This window comes from Pelmatolapia mariae, linkage group LG20, assembly GCF_036321145.2.
Source record: "Pelmatolapia mariae isolate MD_Pm_ZW linkage group LG20, Pm_UMD_F_2, whole genome shotgun sequence".
Classification (NCBI taxonomy): Eukaryota; Metazoa; Chordata; class Actinopteri; order Cichliformes; family Cichlidae; genus Pelmatolapia; species Pelmatolapia mariae.
The window spans coordinates 3,791,674-3,797,381 of NC_086244.1; the positions used below are offsets into that span (position 1 = coordinate 3,791,674).

General features: G+C 37.4%; 1 long non-coding RNA gene across 1 annotated transcript; it reads left to right on the forward strand.

Moving 5' to 3' along the window:
• The first annotated feature begins 586 nt into the window (after nt 1-586).
• LOC134619031 (uncharacterized) lies at nt 587-4,851 on the forward strand. The gene is made up of 4 exons (XR_010573381.1): nt 587-1,220; nt 3,247-3,534; nt 3,647-3,679; nt 4,064-4,851. It is a non-coding gene; the product is annotated as an uncharacterized LOC134619031 (long non-coding RNA).
• The last annotated feature ends 857 nt before the right edge of the window (nt 4,852-5,708 follow it).

Here is a 5,708-nt window from a genome sequence, read left to right on the forward strand (position 1 = left end):
TATCAATTGAGTTCTTTCTTGCTGGGCTCACAGACTAATGCAAAAACTGTCTCATAGAGCTCTGGGTTGGTTTAGGTGGTTGTGGTGGTATATTGCAAGATGCTGTAGAGGCAGCAGCAGCAACAGTTGCAGGAGACACACTGGCATCTTCATTAATATCACACTCAACTGAGTGTGTTTTATCTTCCCATTGCACTGATGGATGGACAGTTCTCAGGTGCCTGTGCAGGTTGTTTGTGGAGCTGGGTCTATATGATATCCTTTTCTTGCAGAATCTACACTCTGCCTTTGTATTGTCAATAAAATTGAAATGGTTCCAGATTTTGCTTCTTTTCTTGTTGTCAATCATTTTCATTACTATACCTTTCTAGTGTGATGATGTTGTCTTTTGTTGTTGCCCCTGGCTTGCTCTCTCCATCGTGCTCTGTTCCTGTGCTACTGTTCCTGTAACTACCGCCCCTCCCCCCTCTGCTCGGCAAAGTTAAGGCTGTGTTTGCGCCCTTCCACCCTCTGCTCAGCGCAAACACAAGGATCACGTGCAGCGTGAAGTGAAATAAAGTGCGAGAGAGAGGGTGAGAGGGAAAAAAAGAAAAGAAACACAGCTCACAATAATGAGCCAGTCCCATCGTTCACGTCAATGATCCGGCTCTAAGAACTGTTTCGTTCGCAACCGACACATCACTAGTGTACAGGAAGGGCACGGTTTCCTCTCAGAATATTTAGTTTAAGTTTGCAGCTCTCCGCAGAAGCCAACTTCAGCACCCAAGATGAAGAACTTCTGGCCAAAATTTGCCATCAAACAATACAGCACGTATGTCGCAGTGACTGTGATTTTTTTTCACAATTATGTGCTTGACAAGGATTTAAAGTGTACTTGTGATGCTGAGGGATCCTGCAATTTATACATGGTTCTACCTTTTTTTATTTTATTTGCTTTACAACTCTGGACAGATGAGCTGTTCAAGAGAGTCTGGAAATACTCATGGTCTACATGCATCTGTTGCGAGTGCGGGTGCAAATTTTTCTTGTTTTTTTGCGTTCACTTTATGAAGGCAGTTTGCATTGGTCTGCTTTGGGTAGTGTCTGTGTTCATTGATGGAGACTGGTTTGTTTGCTGTTGGAATTCATATGAAGAACATCCACAGTTAGGCTGCAAAGACAAAGAAAACATCACAGCTGAGGAACGAGTCCTGATTGCTAAGCTGAAAAACAAATCCATGGTGAGTAAAGTTGTTATTCTTCATGCATCATACAGTACCAGTCTGTGTTGCTCTCTTGAGTTATTGTGGTCTTTTACACCTTTATTTAAGATTAACCTGAATATAAAGTGAGGTTGTATTAAGTTTATTTCGCTTAAATTTTAGTTTTTTGGGTGGGTTTTTTTTTGTAAATTACAAGTATAAACCCATAGATGGTTAGAATAGAATTCAGAATAGAATTCAACTTTATTGTCATTGCAAATGTCAGAAGTACAAGGCAACAACATTTAGTTACATCTATGGTTAAATCTATGGTTACAAGTTACAGATGGTTACAAAGTCCAATTACCAATACAGGGAAACTGGATGGTTTCAGCAGTTCTCTGATGCAAGCAAATTTTGATATGTTTTACATGATTCTATACAGTACACCCAATGAGCTGTTTTCTGTATTTTCATATCATTGTGGTCCAAATTCCTGATCCACTCTTCTTTACAACATTGCTTCAGTTCATTGAGGTTCACATATATTTGTTCATGAACAGCTCTCTTCATGCAGTTCAGTCAGGTTGAGGTCTGGAGTTTGACTGGGTCAGAGCAGCATGTTGGTTCTTTTCTTTTTCAGCCAATCTGTTGGAAATTTGCTGCTGTGCTTGGAATCTCTTTCCTGTTATATGACCCAGTTTAGGCGGACCTTTAGCTGTCAGCCAGGCGGCCTCACATTAGGAGGGTTAGCGCACTCATACCTTTGTGATCTTTTAAATTGGTACACTCCTGCAAGATCACTGAAGTCTGTGGACCAGGTGCTCCTGGCTTTCCCAGATTAAAGCACAGAGGAGATCGGGCCTTAGCTGTGACTGCTCCTAAATTGTGGAACAAACTGCAACTTCACATCAGGACCTCCCCAACACTGAAAACTTTTAAAACTCATCTGAAAACCCACTTTTATTCCTTGGCTTTTAAATCAGAATGAGTTTGTATTCATTTTTATTTATCTTATTTCTTACTCAAATCTTCTAATTTTATGATTCTTTTTCTTAATTTTTATCATGTCTTCATATTTTTTTTTAATTTCTTTTGATTATCTTAATTGTACAGCACCTTGGTCAGCACTTGTTGTTTTAAATGTGCTATACAAATAAATTTGAGTTTGACTTTAGGATACTATAGCATACAGAGGAATTAACGGTTCAGTCAAAGCAAGGTGCCAGGCAGGGTGCTAAACAGCCTCAAACCATCACACCTCCACCACCACGCCTGACAGTTGGTTTCAGGTGTTCACCAAATATGGTGCTGTACATTACACCAGAGATCTGGACTTTGGTCTAATTTGTCCAAAGGATGTTGTTCCAGAAGTCTTTAGTCATCATTAGCTGATGAGGTTGTTGTGCTCTATTCTGGTCCACTTCCATTTTTTTCTCTCTCCTTTCACTTCTCATCTTCGCAACTATATAGGAGGACTTGATTAGCTGATGCACACCAGGTATGCTGGCTTTTGTAATTTTACTGTTATGAACTTTATCATTTAACATGCTAACTCAGGCCTCTAGAGTATGAGATTTAGTACTTGTGTATTTTACAGTTTCGATGAGTGTTAAAAGTCTGAATTTGGGGTGAATTTGCTGGGACGATTGTAGCATTGTATAAAGCACATCTAAATGCTCCAGACCAAACTTACAAACAAAATTTTAAAGTGGAGCTCACACTTTATCACTTGACAAATTAAAAGCTGAAGACAGTAACACAGCTCATAAATTAATATTTTCACACCTTTTAAATTGTCTATTGTTTTACTTAATTGTAAAGGTAGAATCTCACCAAGAAATTACAATTGATGAGATATCACTCACTCATGCTTCTGGTTTGTTAGGTGGCGAATGGATGGGTGTAGCAACTGAGTCAAAAGAGGGAGAAACTGATGAGTTAAAAGAAAATACAGACAGCAATTCTTTCAGATATCACCTGTTTAACTAAATACATCCTTGTTTACAGTTTTGTGATTTCAGATTATGAGTTAAAAATATCATCTTTGTTGCTTCTCCTTCAGATTATCGGCTTGTGTATACTCTTGGCTGGCTTTGTGGTGATTAGCCTTGTGTTGCCATGTGGATGGAAGAAATGCTTTGAGAATAACTTAAGTTGCTGTCACAGAAAACTTCTTTATGACAAAATGATCTTGGAGGAGGAAGAAAATATACTCACAGAGATGATAAGAAAAGCAGCAAAAGATAAGCTGACCGAAGAAATGCAGAAGAAACTTGACAGTGATAGATGGGGGGAATGTTTTGATGTTGCTGAACATCTGATTAAAAACAAAACTCCACCAGGACACAAGGTAACATCATGTTGCTCTATAAAGAGTCCAGTGACTTTTTAAAAAAAATATGTACACCACTTCAGTCCAGACGGTACTGAAGAACAATCCTCTGTTTTTGCTGTCTCTGTAGGAAGACATTCGTCATGAAAATCAGCCGGCAGAGGTAAACATATCATTCTGTTGTTCACCTTACATTAATACTTATACATTAATTAATACTTAGAAAAAACAGAGGATAATGTATAAGTATTACTTGTCTCTGTAGAAACGCATGCCTCTTGACAATCGGGGCCAGAGGTAAATGTATCATTCTATCCGTTGTTCACCTTCCAGGTTTGATTTTAATTATTTTGTTTTGGACCTACAAAAGCAGTTTTACACTCTGTATTATTTAAGCTCGTGGGTTTAGGATCCTAATTAGATTTGCTCAGGAACAGAATTTGTTATCATCACTTTGTCTCGTCTGTGCTGACTTTGCTTTGTTTTTTTTTGTATTCTATTCAAACTTAAGTAATCTAAGTTGTGTTTGTGTTTTAAATGTAAACAGGGGGCCGCCCTAATGGAGGAGTCTGTTTCAGAAAAATGCACAACACAAATGTGAGGAAATTATCGTCACTGCGACCATCTTATCAGAATTCAGAAGTTTCATTTTCAGTTTATCAGAAAAAAATATGTCTGTACATCACAAGTAAAAGGAAACTATAGTAAAATTGTTATGTTATCCTTATAAATACCATGTTACGGTGATACATGTATGTTTCATATATTTCAAAGCTTTTCTTATGTCACATGAGTGTAGATTTTTAATGGTGCTTATTTTAATGTGTGAACATGCTATAAGGAGCATCTACAGAAAACATTTGAGTCATTACGCATCACTTTGTAGTTGACAACTTGCTTCTAGGCATCTTTGCAGCCTTTGGTTGCCTTGGGAACCCTTTAAGTTATTTACCATCCGTTTATATTTGGATCAACCGTAGTCTTCACTCTTGCTGGTAGCCTCATTATCACTCTGTTTAGACCCCAAAGTTTAACTTTTGACGTGCTCGCTTCACACTGACGTTGGCTATTTTGTTTCAAGCTGCTTTCTGTGTGACCATTTCTTTAAGCTCAAATTTTACAAGTAGCCTATTGAAGACATTAATAATATAGTTTTCACTGTTACTGTAACATTTAATGCCACCTGTGTACAAATGACATGCTCATATAAAGAAGCTGTGAAGTTTCAGGTTTGGCTAAAATCATAAAAATGAAGCTTTTGGGTCTAGAAAGAGAAAAACAGAGATTTTGATTTTAACGTGCTAAGCTGATATTTGAATAATACTTTCAAATGAAATGCACAATTTGAATTGTAATATGTGATTCAGTAAAAATGAATTTTAAAAAAAGAGCTTTGCATTTTGTTATTTGTCTTTCCTTTTTTCCCCTGAACATTTAGCTTTTTGTGCTGTTTGTGGTTTAATATGAGATCAGCGGTGACATTATGCATCCCAAATGTTTTCATACTTCAACTTACAGGTAATGCTGAACTGTAACTGTTTGTGCTAATTGTGTTATCTGTATCCTGTTGTGGATCCAGAGGATTTTAAGAAGTGAATTCAGACCACATCAAGTCAATGTTTAGGACACCAAAGGATTTTAATGGTTTTCAGCTGTTATTTCAGTTATTTTTTATTCTATAGTAGGAGGTCCTTACTGATTAATTCAATATTGAAGTATTTCTCTGATCATAAGCTTTAAAAAAAAAAAAAAGAATCTACCAGACTTACAGATCACTTAGTTTGGCGCCTCCTGGAGGACAAATGGTGTGCAAAGTGCAAATATTTTTGTCTCATAAACCACTAAACTACTCCATTATGTATGTTTATATATTTATTATTGTTTTCAGTCTGCACTGCATTGAAAACAGATTCTGTAATAGTGGTCTTTCACGTGGAATTCCAATAAAATTGATTCATGTTTGTGGCTGTAATGTGACAAAATGTGGAAAGGTTCAAGGGGGCTGAATACTTTTGCAAGCCACTGTATCTGGCTTCATGGATAGATAGACCTGGGTGTCATCAGCATAGCAGTGAAAATGTATGCTATGTCTTCTAATGATGCTGCCTAAGGGAAGCATGTATAATGTAAACAGAATTGGTCCTAGCACTGAACCCTGTGGAACACCATAATTGACCTCAGTGTGTGAAGAG